The 14,928-nt window shown below is 41.8% G+C and overlaps 1 protein-coding gene across 2 annotated transcripts in view; it reads right to left on the reverse strand.

Annotated features, from left to right (window-relative positions):
* The window catches only part of FCHSD2 (FCH and double SH3 domains 2), a 292,425-nt gene that overhangs the window by 172,569 nt on the left and 104,928 nt on the right, over positions 1-14,928 (reverse strand). The gene's annotated exons all lie outside the window — the stretch shown is intronic.

Genomic DNA, 14,928 nt, shown 5'->3' on the forward strand with positions numbered 1-14,928 from the left:
TTCTTTATTTGAAATGCAGAGTCAGAAAGGGAAAGAGAGAGAGAGAGAGAATCTTCCACCTGCTGGTTCACTCCCCAAATGGCCACAACGGCCAGAGCTGGGCCAATCCCGAAGCCAGGAGCCTGGAGCTTCTTCCTGGTTTCCCAGGCAGGTGCAGGAGCCCAAGGACTTGGTTCACCTTCCGCTGCTTTTCCCAGGTACCTTATCAGGGAGATGGATCAGAAGTGGTGCAGGGTCTGGCACTGTGGTATAGCAAGTAAAGCTGCCACCTGCAGCCCTGGCATACCATATGGGCGCCAGTTCAAGACTCAACTTCTCCACTTTCAATCCAGCTCTCTGCTATGGCCTGGGAGAGCAGTAAAAGGTGGCCCAAGTGCTTGGGCCCCTGCACCCCTGTTGGAGACCCAGAAGAAGTTCCTGGCTTCTGGCTTCAGACTGCCCAAGTCCAGCCATTGTGGCCATTTGAGGAGTGAACCAGTAGATGGAAGATCTCTTTCTGCCTCTGCTTCTCTGTAACTCTGCCTTTCAAATAAATAAATAAATATTTTTTAAAAATTTAATAAATAAAATGATTTACAGAGCAAAGTGGAGGAGATGCAAATGTATCTTTCCTTTAAAAAAAAAAAAAAAAGTGGAGCAACAGCTGGGACTCAAATGGGCACCCCTATGGGATGAAGGCATCACAGAGGAGGCTTTATCCATCATGCAACAATGCCAATCCCTCTAGCAATTTTTTTTGTTATTGTTAAGAACTTATTCATTTATTTGAAGTAGAACCACAGAGAAAGGGAAAGACCAAGAGAAAGGTCCTTCATCCTCTGGTTCACTCCCCAGACGGCCACAACAGCCAGAGCTGGGCTGATCCAAAGTCAGCAGCCTGGAGCTTTAGCCAGGTCTCTGATGCGGGTACAGGGGCACAAATACTTAAGCCATCTTCTATTGCTTTCCCAGGCTACAGCAGAGAGTTGGATCAGAAGTGGAGCAGACAGGACTTGAACCAGTGTCCATACATGATGCCGGTACTGCAGGCAGCAGCTTTACCTCCTACATCACATCAGCTCTGGTCTTCTCTTTTAAAATAATACCATGGCAAAAGTCACTTCAGATGAAAACACTTCTAATTTTTTTTAATTTTTTTTAAATTTTTTTTTTTTGACAGGCAGAGTGGACAGTGAGAGAGAGAGAGACAGAGAGAAAGGTCTTCCTTTTTGCCGTTGGTTCACCCTCCAATGGCCACCGCGGTAGGCGCACTGCGGCCGGCACACCACGCTGATCCGATGGCAGGAGCCAGGTGCTTCTCCTGATCTCCCATGGGGTGCAGGGCCCAAGGACTTGGGCCATCCTCCACTGCACTCCCTGGCCACAGCAGAGAGCTGGCCTGGAAGAGGGGCAACCGGGACAGGATCGGTGCCCCGACCGGGACTAGAACCTGGTGTGCCGGCGCCGCAAGGCGGAGGATTAGCCTAGTGAGCCGCGGCGCCGGCCATCTAGTGTAGAATTTTGATCTTATGTGTTTTTGCCATCCTGAGTTAGAAGTTAGATCAACACTTCGCTGGTTCACAATTTTCATATACTCAATAGATTAAAAAAAGTACCAGATTTCTGAGATTATGACCAAGTGGTTTAAATATAATAAATAAGTTCCTTATTCAAATTTGGCCATTGCCACTTTAATAAACATGTGTGGATATTCCAAGCTATGAAACAATAGTAACAGAAGTTCATTCTGCACTTAGAAAGTACTATACATTAATTTTTGTGAAGGTTCCAATAAATAAGTCAAGATCATTGAATTCAAATAACTCATTTGTAGAGAAGAATAAAAAATATACAACATAAAATGCCAGACAACACATGGATTACTGTCAAATAAGTAGTAAAATGTGATACAAGTAAACAAAAGAATCAACTAATATTTTCTTAACAAATAAAACATGTATTTTATATGATAGTGACTTTTTTCAATGTAATCACTGCTAAAGTGTTTGCAGAATACTTCACACAGAACAAAGGATAGGATATAAGCCTCATATGGGTAGGACTGATACAAAGAACTTTAAATATATTCCAGTACTGAATGAATGAAATTAACAAGCACCTTTATACATTTATTTCTCTTAATTCTGGCAGGACTTGTTACAACCACAGAGAAATAAAACCAAGATTGACACACAGTTCATAACTAGTTAAATTTGAGCTAGAATTCCAGTTATTATCAGTCTTTTTTGCAAAAGACAAAATTTTAGAGAGAATTTCACCTAGTTCTTTTTAAAAATGTGAATTACTTTGTTAACTTTTTTCTGCATTATAAATTAGCATGGCAATTTCTAGAGCTCTAAGTCACAAAGCTGATCTGTATTAAACTGAATGAGCCCTTTAGAGATGACATGAGAGATTCGTGGAATAGACAAACAGTGAAATCTTTAGATGAAAGACTTTATTCAAGTTAGTTCACAGAGGCAAGAATCATGACTTCTGTGTGCTCCATGCAGCTGTTCAAAACCTATTCTGCATGGATGCTGAGAACACTCTGTGGCTTCTACAGGGTAAATTCTGAACAGCATTTCATGCCTCTGAAAGCATTCTATATCAAAATTAACTAGTTTCCAGTTTATGTTATAATTAGATCCACGCTTATTAACTTGCTAAGGAAAAAAAACTATGGCTTACTTTTTTTTTTTTTTTTTTTTTAGTTTATTTTAACCCAATCACCGCTCCCCAACTCCCTGCCACTGGTTCACAGCATCACTCTCTAAAATGGACCACTAGACACAAATTTATTTTTATTTACCTGAACATCAGTGATGTACAGTGCTGATCTGATCTGCAATATAGTTCACTCTGGAACAGTGGCTTCCTTGAAAACACACATCAATACACTCTTTGAAACATCCAATAACATCACATTTCAACTTGTAGAAAGCCATCAGTGTCTGATATAAGACTTGCTTTGTTTTACCTCTCAATAACACTTGCTGTATTGCTTTAACAAGTGAAGAAACACAAAGAAAGTCACTGTTGTGTAGACAGTGAGAAATGGACTGATAGTTTAACCTTCGGCCCATTTACGAAGCAAGCTAAGCAGGAGTGTGCTCCATGGTCCTGGCATAGGTTATTCTGTATCCATCATCCTCCAGCATACTTGAGAAACTAATCTCCCTTTTTTTTGATCTTCTGAAATTTATTTATTTGGAAGAGAGAGAGACACACACAGAAACATATCTTCCACCTGCTAGTTCACTCCCCCAGGTATCTATAAGAGCCAGATTGGGCCAGCTGAAGCCAGGATCTTAAAACTCAGTGCATGTCTCCTCTGTGGGTGGCAGGCATCCGGCTACTTGAGCTATCACCCACTGCCTCCCAGAGTGCACGTGAGCAGGAAGCTGGACCTGGAAGCACAGCCTGGCCTCAAACTCAGGAGCTTAGAAGAGTTGTGGGCATTCCAGATGGCATCTTGACCACTGCACCAAAAGCCTACCTTGAGAAACTAATCTTTAAATCTCAATAAGGATGTGCTACTAGATGGTTTTTTAAAATTATAGGAAACCATATTTTTAAATACTCTACTTTTTCTCATGGAATTCCTAATGCTATGCAAAGGTCTTTTACATAAAAACAAATCTGTACAAATTGGGTAATTCTCAACTGATGTAAATTATATATTAATTCAAAATTTGCGGGAAAAAGGAATTAAAACATACTGTGCATTTCCACAAACTTTCTGCAGATTCCCTTATACAATTGTCTTCACTACGCATTTTTTTTCTTAAGATGTATTAGTTTATTTGAAAGTCAGAGTTACAGCATGAGAGAGGGAAAGACAGAGAGAGATTTTCCATCTGCTGGTTCACTCCCCAGATCGCTACAACCACCAGGAATGGGCCAGTCTGAAGCCAAGAACTTTACCAAGTACCCCACATGGGTGGCAGGAACCCAAACACCTAGGCCATCTTCTGCTGCCTTTCCTAGGCCATTAGAAGGGAGCTGGATGGGAAGTGGAGCAGCTGAGTCTTGAACTAGCACCCATATGGGATGCTGGCGCCAGAGGCAACAGTTTTATCTGCTTTGCCACAATGCTGGCCCTTTCACTATATTCTTAAATCATTTTAATAGTAGTAGAAAACTTCATTTTCACCCTTAAAGAAAGTTTTGAAGTATAAGTATTTTTCATTGTTTTGTTATACAGAAATAAATAAAATGCTATTTTAAATTATAATTTGCCTTTACTTACTTTCCTATTTAATGATGAAATTTGGCCGGCGCCGTGGCTTAACAGGCTAATCCTCCGCCTTGCGGCGCCGGCACACCGGGTTCTAGTCCCGGTCGGGGCACCAGATTCTATCCCGGTTGCCCCTCTTCCAGGCCGGCTCTCTGTTATGGCCCGGGAAGGCAGTGGAGGATGGCCCAAGTGCTTGGGCCCTGCACCCGCATGGGAGACCAGGAGAAGCACCTGGCTCCTGGCTTCGGATCAGCACGATGAGCCAGCCGCAGCGGCCATTGGAGGGTGAACCAATGGCAAAAAGGAAGACCTTTCTCTCTGTCTCTCTCTCTCTCACTATCCACTCTGTCAAAAAAAAAAAAGAAATTAAAAAAAAAACTCATGTAATATGTTAATTTTTTATGAAAAATGAAGATTAACTCTATTTAATTACTGAGATATAAAATCAACTGACATTTTAAATGGCCTAACCTAATTGATCTAAAACCTATACAGATAAAAAAAGATAAAGTTAACATTAACTCATGATAAAAATCTCCAAAAAATCTAGAGTAGAAGGGAACTTCCTTAAAACAAAAAGTATACAAAAACCCCTATAGCTGACATACTTTTAATATGATCAGGGACAAGGCAGGAATCTCCTCTCTCAGCACTCCCCCCCCCTTTTTTTTTTTTTTTCTTTTTAAGATTTATTTTAGAGGCAGAGTTAGAGAGAGAGGGAGAGACGGAGAGTAAGGTCTCCCATCCGCTGGTTCACTCCCAAAACGGCAGCAACAGCCAGAGCTGTGCTGATCCAAAGCCAGGAGCCAGGAGCTTCTGGGAAACCACGCAGGTGCAGGGGCCCAAGGACTTGGACCAGAAGAGTGGCAGTCAGGACAAGAATCGGTGCCCACATGGGATGCCAGCAGCACAGGTGGAGGCTTAGCCTACTACGCCATAGGGGCCCTCTTACCACTCCTTTTAACACTCTTCTCAAAGTCCTATCTAGTATGAGGCAAGAAAAAGAAACAAAAGACATACAAATCAGAAAGAAATAAATCTTTATTCACTGATAATGTGATTGTCTATGTTAAAAAAAAAAAAAAAAAGCCAAAGAAGTTGCCAAAATTTCCTGGCGCTAATAATTGAGTTTATCGAGGTTGTAAGATACAAGGCCAGTATACCAAAGTCAACTGCTGTTTTACACACTCACAGTGAACAATGAGAATATGAGATTTTTTAAAATTATAATAGTGTGCTGGGATGCCTGTGCTCTGTGTGCTGTGGCATTATGCGTAAAGCAGCCACCTGCAGCACCTGTATCCCATATGGGTACTGGTTGGAGTCCCCAAAGCAGTGTTTGGGCCCCTACACCTACATGGGAGACCCAGAGGAAGCTCCTGGCTCCTGGCTTCAGACAGGCCACCCAGTTCCAGCCACTGCAGCCATCTAGGGAGTGAACCAGCAGACAGAAGAGCTCTCTCTCTCTCTTTCTCTCTCTAAATAACTCTAACTTTCCAAAACACAAAAAAAGAGAGAGAGAGAGATACGTGATATTAATGCTGTTTTCATGTCTATTAACACAACATTCATTCTGAAGAGCATGGACTAAGAAGTAATTTCAACTTTTAAGTCTTAATATTTAAGAATTGCATTTTTTAAAAGATTTTATTTATTTATTTGAGACAGCCACAGACAGTGAGAGGGAGAGACAGAAAGGTCTTCCTTCCATTGCTTCATTCCCCCAAGTGGCCGCAACAGCCAGAGCTGTGCCAATCCAAAGCCAGGAGCCAGGTGCTTCCTCCTGGTCTCCCATGTGAGTGCAGGGGCCCAAGGACTTGGGCCATCTTCCACTGCCCTTCCAGGCTATAGCAGAGAGCCAAATCAGAAGAGGAGCAGCTGGGACTCGAACCGGCACCCACATGGGATGCCGGTGCCATAGGCGGAGGATTAACCTACTGCACCACAGCGTCGGCCCAAAGAACTGCATTTCATAAGACTACAGCTGCTATAGATAGTGATTCAACAGAGAGAACTGGACAAAGTATTGAAAATCTTCTGGAATGGATTAGCCATTTTAGATACTATTAAAAACATTCATAGAATGTTAAAAATAAATATTAATAGGAATGTGGGAGAAGTTGATTTCAACCTTCGTGAATGACTTTGACAGGTTCAAGATTTCAGTGGAGGCCGGCGCCATGGCTCAACAGGCTAATCCTCTGCCTAGCAGCGCCGGCACACCAGGTTCTAGTCCCGGTCGGGGTGCCGGATTCTGTCCTGGTTGCCCCTCTTCCAGGCCAGCTCTCTGCTGTGGCCCGGGAGTGCAGTGGAGGATGGCCCAAGTGCTTGGGCCCTGCACCCCATGGGAGACCAGGAGAAGCACCTGGCTCCTGGCTTCGGATCAGCGCGGTGCGCCGGCCGCGGCAGCCATTGGAGGGTGAACCAACGGCAGAAGGAAGACCTTTCTCTCTGTGTGTCTCTCTCTCACTGTCCACTCTGCCCGTCAAAAAAATAAAAATAAAATAAAAAGATTTCAGTGGAGCAAGTAACCACAGATGTGGTAGAAACAGCAAACAGAATAGAAGTTGAGCCTGAAAATGTAAATGAACTGATGCAATTAACTTTAAGATGGGGACTGGCACTGCGGCACAGATGGCTAAGCTTTCGTCTGTAGCACCAGCATCCTATATGGGTACCAGTTCGTGTCCGGCTTCTTCTCTTCTCATCCAGCTTTCTGCTATGGCCTGGGAAAGCAATAAAAAATGGCCTAAGTACTTGGGCCCTTGCACCCACATGGGAGACCCAGAAGAAGCTCCTGTCTCCTGGCTTCAGATCAGCCCAGTTCCAGCCATTGTGGCCATCTAGGGAGTGAACCAGTGGATAGAAGATCTTTCTCTCTGTCTTTCCCTCTCTGTAACTCTACCTCTCAAATAAATAATTAAAAAAAAAAACAAACTTCAAGGAATGTTTTTTTCTTATGGATGGACAAAGAACATGGTTTCTTGAGATGGAATCTACCCCTGGGAAGATGCTGTTGAAGAGTAATGAAATGACAACACAGGATTTAGAATATTAAACTTAATAAAGCAGCCACAAAATTTGAGAGGATTAACTCTAATTTTGAAAGAAATTCTGTGAGTAAAATGCTGTCAAATAGCATAGCATGCTATGGAGAAGAAAAGTCAATTGATGCAGCAAATTTAATTATTGCCTTATTTTAAGAAATTGCCACAGTCATCCCAATCTTCATCAAACACTATCGTGATCAGTCAGCAGCAATCAACATTACAGCAAGACCTCCATCAGCAAAAAGTCCACTGGCTTGCAGCTGGTGTTGTGGTATAGTGGGTTAACCCAAAGCCTATAGTGCTGACATCCCATATGAGCACTGGTTCAAGCTTTTACTGCTCTGCTTCAAATCCAGCTCTCTGCTAGTGCACTTGGGAAAGCAGAAGATGGCACAAGTGCTTGGGGCCCTGCACCTAGGTGGGAGACCTGGACTGAGTTCCTGACTCCTGGCTTCTGCCTGGACTGCCTAGCCATGGCTGTTGCAGCCAGTTGTGAAGAGAACCAGAGGATGAAAGATGTCTCTCCCTCTTTCTTTCAAATAATCTTATCAAAATAATATATATTATGACTTACTGAAGGCTCTGATAATCATTCTCATTTTTTAGCAAAAAAGTATTTTTAATTAAGTGTTTTTTAAGATATAACAGTAGTAACACTTAATGGACTACAGTATAGTGTAAATATAACATTTAAATATACTGCAAACAAAAAAATTCCTATGATTCCCTTTATTTAAATACCTGTTTTATTGCAGGGATCTGGAACAATATCTATAATACCTCTGAGGTATGCCTGTAAGTAAATGGGGGAGAAGGAACAAGTCCCCATATAGGAGAATCCCAAATTATTTGTACAACTGGTCCCTCTTCAAGAAGGTGGAGCTTAAATCCCCGCTGCTTGAAGGTGGGCCCCACTGAGTGACCAACTTCTAAATAGCAGAATACAGAAAGGAGGAAAGAAAGTAACTTAACACTTAATAAATACTTAAATACTGCCAAGCCAGGTGATCAAGGTTAACATCACCAGTAATAAGTCATGCGGACAACATGTATCCTTGACGTGATATGTTAAGAATGGCATTTCAGCAGGAGACTCCAATTCAATCCCATCAAGGTGGCATGTACCAATTCCATCTCACTAGTCCAAGTGATCAATTTCTGTTCACAATTGATCATAATGATAGGTCTAAGAGTCAAAGGGATCACATAAACAAGACTAGTGTCTGCTAATACTAATTGATAGTATTAAGAAGGAGAGAACAATCCAACATGGGAAGCGGGATACACAGCAGACTCATAGAATGGCAGATGTCCTAAACAGCACTCTGGCCTCAGAATCAGCCCTTAAGGCATTCAGATCTGGCTGAAGAGCCCATGAGAGTATTTTAGGCATGGAAAGACAAGACACTCTGGCAAAAAAAAAAAAAAAAAAAAAAAACCCCTAAATGAAATATCCCTGCAAGTGAGATCCCAGTGGAAAGAATGGGCCATCAAAGAAGGAGGTACCTTTCTCTGAAGGGAGGAGAGAACTTCCACTTTGACTATGACCTCGTTTAAATAAGATCGGAATCAGCGAACTCAAAATGCTTCCATAGCCTTGGCAACTCATGACAAGAGCCTAGGGTGATTGCTGACGCCATAAACAAGAGTGTCAGTTGTTAAGTCAACAACAGGAGTCACTATGCACTTACTCCTCATGTAGGATCTCTGTCCTTAATGTATTGTACAATGTGAATTAATGCTATAACTAGTACTCAAACAGTATTTTACACTTTGTGTTTCGGTGTGGGTGCAAACTGTTGAAATCTTTACTTAATATATTCTAAATTGATCTTCTGTATATAAAAATAATTGAAAATGAATCTTGATGCGAATGGAATGGGAGAGGGAGCGGTAGATGGGAGGGTTGCGGGTGGGAGGGAAGATATGGAAGGGGGGGGAAGCCATTGTAATCCATAAGCTGTACCTTGGAAATTTATATTTATTAAATAAAAGTTTAAGAAAAAAAAGAATGGTGTTTCAGCTCTGTAGTCTTACCAATATCCATAATCCCAGACCAATTATAAGAAACACAAAAGAAAAAAAATGCAAATTCAGTTACACTGCACAAATACCCAACTAATACTCCTTAAAACAATCAAAAACAAAGTGTGAAGCATTGTCACAGACCAGAGGAGGCTAAAAAGACCAAGAACTAAATGCAATGTGGTATATTGGATGGGAATCTGGAACAAAAAGGGAGGAAAGCAGGGCTGAAACAAGTCAGTAAAATGTGAATGTTAGTTATGAACAATGTACCAATGTTGATTCCTTATTTACAACAAACACACATAAGAACCTAAGATATTAACAACAAGGGAACATGAGTGAGAGATATATGGGAACCTTGCAAAATTTTTATAATTTCCCTATAAATTTAAAACTACTCTAAAAAAAGGTTTTTAAGTTAAAAAATTTCATGAAGGAGCCAGCACTATGGAGTCTGTGTGTTAAACTGTCACCTGTGATGCTGGTATCCCATATGGGTGCTGGTTCGAGTCCCAGCTGCTCCACTTTTGATCCAGCTCCCTGCTAATGTGCCTGGGAAAACAACAGAAGATGGAGACTGGGAAAAAGGTCTTGGCTCCTGGTTTTGATCTGGCCCAGCTCTAGCTGTTACGGCCATTTAGGGAGTAAACCAGAGGATGGAATATCTTTCTCTGTCTCTCCCTCCCTCTCTCTTGTAACTCATTCTTTCAAATAAACAAAATAAATCTTTTCCAAAAAATTTAAGGAAACACACAGAGACAGTAATATATCAAAAGAGGGCCAAAAAGTACAAGGTATAGAGAAAACAAACAGCAAAATGACACATCAGTCTCTCTTTATCAGTAACTACTTTAAATGTAAATGGACTGAACTGTGTGGTCAAGACAGAAATTGACAAAATAGTTTTTTGTTTTGTTTTTTGTATATTTTGTTTTGTTTTAAGCTCCAAATATGCTGGAGGGATTGGAGACAGAAACAAGATTGACCAAAAAGATACTTAGCAGAGTAAATTGCTCATAGTGTGGCCCCTGAAAAGGGAAGAAGGAGAAATAACAAAGATGACCCTTGGGTTTTAGCCTTTATACAACTTGATGGATGATGGTATCTCTCCAAGGAATAAATAAACTGATAGGTTGATTAATTAATGAAAAAATTGTTGGATTTTAATACAAAGAATATCAGGTTTAACAAAAGTATGAAAAAGAAGAAACCAGGCCGGCGCCGTGGCTTAACAGGCTAATCCTCCGCCTTGCGGCGCCGGCACACCGGGTTCTAGTCCCCGTCGGGGCACCGGATTCTGTCCCAGTTGCCCCTCTTCCAGGCCAGCTCTCTGCTGTGGCCCGGGAGTGCAGTGGAGGATGGCCCAAGTCCTTGGGCCCTGCACCCCATGGGAGACCAGGAGAAGCACCTGGCTCCTGCCATCGGATCAGCGCGGTGCGCCGGCAGCAGCGCGCCTACCGCGGCGGCCATTGGAGGGTGAACCAACGGCAAAAAGGAAGACCTTTCTCTCTGTCTCCCTCTACTGTCCACTCTGCCTGACCAAAAAAAAAAAAAAAAAAAAAGAAGAAGAAACCACTATCTCTCTGAACGTGAGAGAAATCAGGAACACTTATGTTGAATTGGGTACAGCAATTGGATCTGAAAGAGCAAGTATAAATCTGACCAATGAGAAGGCAGAGTTAGATGAAACAATCGAGGATATATATTTAAAAAAAAAAAATAGTGGCCAACGCTGTGGCATAGTGGGTAAAGCTGCCACCACCTGCAGTGCCAACATCCCATACGGGCACTGGTTCGAGTCTTTGCTGCTCCACTCTCAATTCAGCTCTCTGCTATGGCCTGGGAAAGCATTAGAAGATGATCCAAGTCCTTGGGCCCCCTGCATCCACATGTGAAACCCAGAAGAAGCTCCTGGCTCCTGGCTTCAGACCAGCCCAGCTCCCGCCATTGTGGCCATGAACCAGAGGGTCAAAGATAATTTTGTCTCTCCCTCTCTCTGTAATTCTTCCTTTCAAATAAATAAAATAATTAAAAATAAAAAAAAGAAGCAATGTCTTTTACTGAATTCAGAGCAAAGGCCCCATTGCTATGATAGTACTTAAAACACAATGAAAAACACATTTTTAAGAGGTGTCTTAAGAGCAGGCATTTGGCCCAGTGGTTAAGATACCTACATTCCACATCTGAGTGCCTGGGTTTGATTCTTGGCTCCAGCTCCTGACTCCAGCTTCCCACCAATGCAGACCCTTGGAGGAAGCAATGATAGCTCAAGTGATTGGGGTTCTGTAGCTCATATGGGAGACCTGGACTGAATTCCCAGCTCACAGTTCTGGCTCCAGCACAGCCCCAGTCACTGTGGGCATTCTAAGGAATGAACCAAGGAATGGGGGAGCTCTGTCTTTCTCTCTACCTCTCTTTGTCTCTGCTTATAAAAGAGAAGTGTAACTTTCCAAGAAAATACCTTCTTAAAAATTTTTTTTTCCTAACTTTGAGAGGCAGAGGGACAGTGGAGGAGACAGACAGCTAGCTCTCATCTACTAGTTCACTCCCCAAACAGTGACAGTGGCAAGGGCCGTGCTGAGACCAGAGAACTCAACCCAGGTCTCCCAGGCGGCTGACAAGAACACAATCACTTGAGCTATTACAGCTGCTTCCCAGGGTCTGCACTGGTGGGAAGCTTGAGTCAAGAGCAAGAGGCAGGAAGTGCACCAGGCACTCCCAAGGGGGAAATGGGTGTCTATCACTACACTAAATACCCAGTCCAGAAAGTTACAGTTCTAACAGCAACTTTTATATTCATTTACTCTCTGCTCACACAAAACTCAGTGTTGCCTTCAAGACACAAAAGTCATCAGTTTGAAATACATTTAGTCTTCCAGTAAATGCTATCATTATGACAATTTCTTAAGAGATGTATGTGCACAAATCCTGTCAGACTTAAGCAGAAACATGTTGGAGGTTCAATTTTTATGATTCTGTTGTCAATATGAGTACACATCTTGGAAATTTGCTTCTAAAAAGGTACTTTCTCTTTAGGAGATGCAAAACCAAATCTACTCCATGTAAAATAATAACTGTTGGTTACTTAATTTTGGAGAGTTTACTTTTTATTTTAAAATATTTTAAACATTATTAATTGTAAAAAATTTATAGCTAATGGCTTTAGAACAAATTATCAGTTTTGTATTATTTAGAGCATTAATAGATTATTAAACATCATTAAAATGGTCATTTTTAAAATTTATACTTTAAGTTATAATTGTTTTTTAAAAGACTTATTTATTTTATTTATTTGAAAGTCAGAGTTACAAAGAGAAATTGATCTTCCATCCACTGGTTCACTCCTTAAATGGTCACAACAGCCAGCACTGGGCCAGGCCGAAGCCAAGAGCTTCTTTTGGGTCTCCCACGCGGGTCAGGGGCCCAAGCAATTGGGCCATCCTCTGCTGCCTTCCCAGGTGATTAGCAGGAAACTGGATTGGAAGAAGGGCAACAGGGATTCAAACTGACGCCCATATGGGATGCTGGTGATCCAGATGGCAACTTAACTGGCTGTGCCATAGCACTGGACCCCTTAGGTTATGTTTTCAATGCCAATATTAGCTGATATCTATTTATAAGCTTCCCTAATGAGAAGGTTTTTATTAGGGAGACAAACAAGCTAGTTGCTGTTGTTTTAAAATAAAGTGTTGTAACAGCATGACTGAACTGCCCACTTGATCTCAAAGACAGCTGTAAAAGCAGTTCCTTGTGGACAGCAGAACTGGAATGTATTAAATCAGCAAGCAAATAATAATTTCATGTGCTTGACTACAGTTATCTGGAAATAGAAGGGAGGAAATCCATGTAGGCTGGGGCTGGGACAGTCTAAAGCCAGAAGCCAGGAGCCAGGAGCTTCTTCTGGGGCCTCCCATGAGAGTGCAGGGGCCCAAACACTTGGGCCTTCTTCCTCTGCTTTTCCCAGACCACTAGTAGGAAGCTGGATCAGAAGTAGAGCAGCCAGGACTTAAACAGGCACCTAATACATAGGATGTCGGCATTGCAGGCGGCAGCTTAACCTGCCATGCCACACCGCCCACCCCAAAAGCTAAAATTTTTAAAAAGGCTTTAAAGCTCAACTGCTCATATCTACTTCAATACATAAAGCTAGAAAAATCTCAAAGAGCTTGTCTAACTCAATTTTAGTAGCACACAAAGATGCTAATATCATTCTCCCCAACAGAAGCAATTTCTAGCTATCTAAACTGAACAAATTAAGTGATTTTTCAGCAGAAACTATTACTAATGTTAAGAAAAGCACGAATTAATAAAACAGAGATCAAAGTTTTCACTTTCATGAAAACATCTCATCAGGAACCATATCAATAAAACACAGTAACATCCAAGATCTCAGCTAAATTATCTACTCACAATAAAGGAAAAAAATCAATCAAAATAAGCTTCAACTCTTTTGATACTACATAACCTATACATGGGTGAGATTTTCCATTTCTTTACAACTTCAATAAACTTCAAAAAATAATGAGTATTTCTACTTATTTTCAAAAGATCAGGGTAATTTTGACACAGAACTTCTCAGTAGTGAAAATTATTAAAGCACTAAAAATCAAAAGAACCAAGACTTCACAGGTCAGCTAAGGGACTGCTTGGGCCCCTGCCACTGATGTGGGAGACCCACAGGAAGCTCCTAGATTTGGCCTGGCTTAGTCCTGACAGGTGTGATGACTTGGTGGGAGTAAACCATCAGATGGAAGATCTCTGTCTCTCCTTTTCTCTCTATAACTCTGACTTTCAAACAAACAGATAAATCTTAAAAAAAAAAAAAAAAAAAAAAAAGATGGTAGTAATAACACCTACACTTCAGTGTTGCTCAGACAATTAAACAAATTAGTGTTTATAAAGTGCTGGGACCAATGCATGACATATATCAATTCTTTCATTCAAAAGTATTTACTGTCCGGCGCCATGGCTCACTAGGCTAATCCTCCACCTGCAGCGCCAGCACCCCAGGTTGTAGTCCTGGTTGGGGTACCGGTTCTGTCCTGGTTGCTCCTCTTCCAGGCCAGCTCTCCTCTGTGGCCCAGGAGTGCAGTGGAAGATGACCCAAGTGCTTGGGCCCTGCACCTGCATGGGAGACCAGGAGGAAGCACCTGGCTCCTGGCTTCAGATCAGCGCAGCACGGCAGCCGCAATGCGCTGGCCATAGCAGTCACTTGGGGGGTGAACCAATGGAAAAAGGAAAACCTTTCTCTCTCTCTCTCTCTCTCACTGTCTAACTCTGCCTGTCCAAAGAAAATTTAAAAAGAAAAAAAAAGTATTTACTGAGAATTTTCTACTACATGACAATGTACTGAATGCTGCTGAAATGTTCACTGTATTGCTAAAACAAGAACAACAAAATACGTAAACAAACTTCTAACTTTTAGGTGAAGAAATTAGGATTTATATTGGACCAGTTCACACTGGGCTCAAAGTGAACCATGGTAGGTGAACTGGGATCAGAATATCAATCTTCTAAGCTTCCCAGCAGAGCTGAATATTGGGCAGATTTTTTGTTAAGACTTATTTATTTATTTGAAAGGCAGAGTTACATATGCAGAGGCAGAGAGATAAACAGAGGTCTTCTATCTGT

The sequence above is a fragment of the Lepus europaeus genome, chromosome 7, assembly GCF_033115175.1.
Source record: "Lepus europaeus isolate LE1 chromosome 7, mLepTim1.pri, whole genome shotgun sequence".
Taxonomy (NCBI): Eukaryota; Metazoa; Chordata; class Mammalia; order Lagomorpha; family Leporidae; genus Lepus; species Lepus europaeus.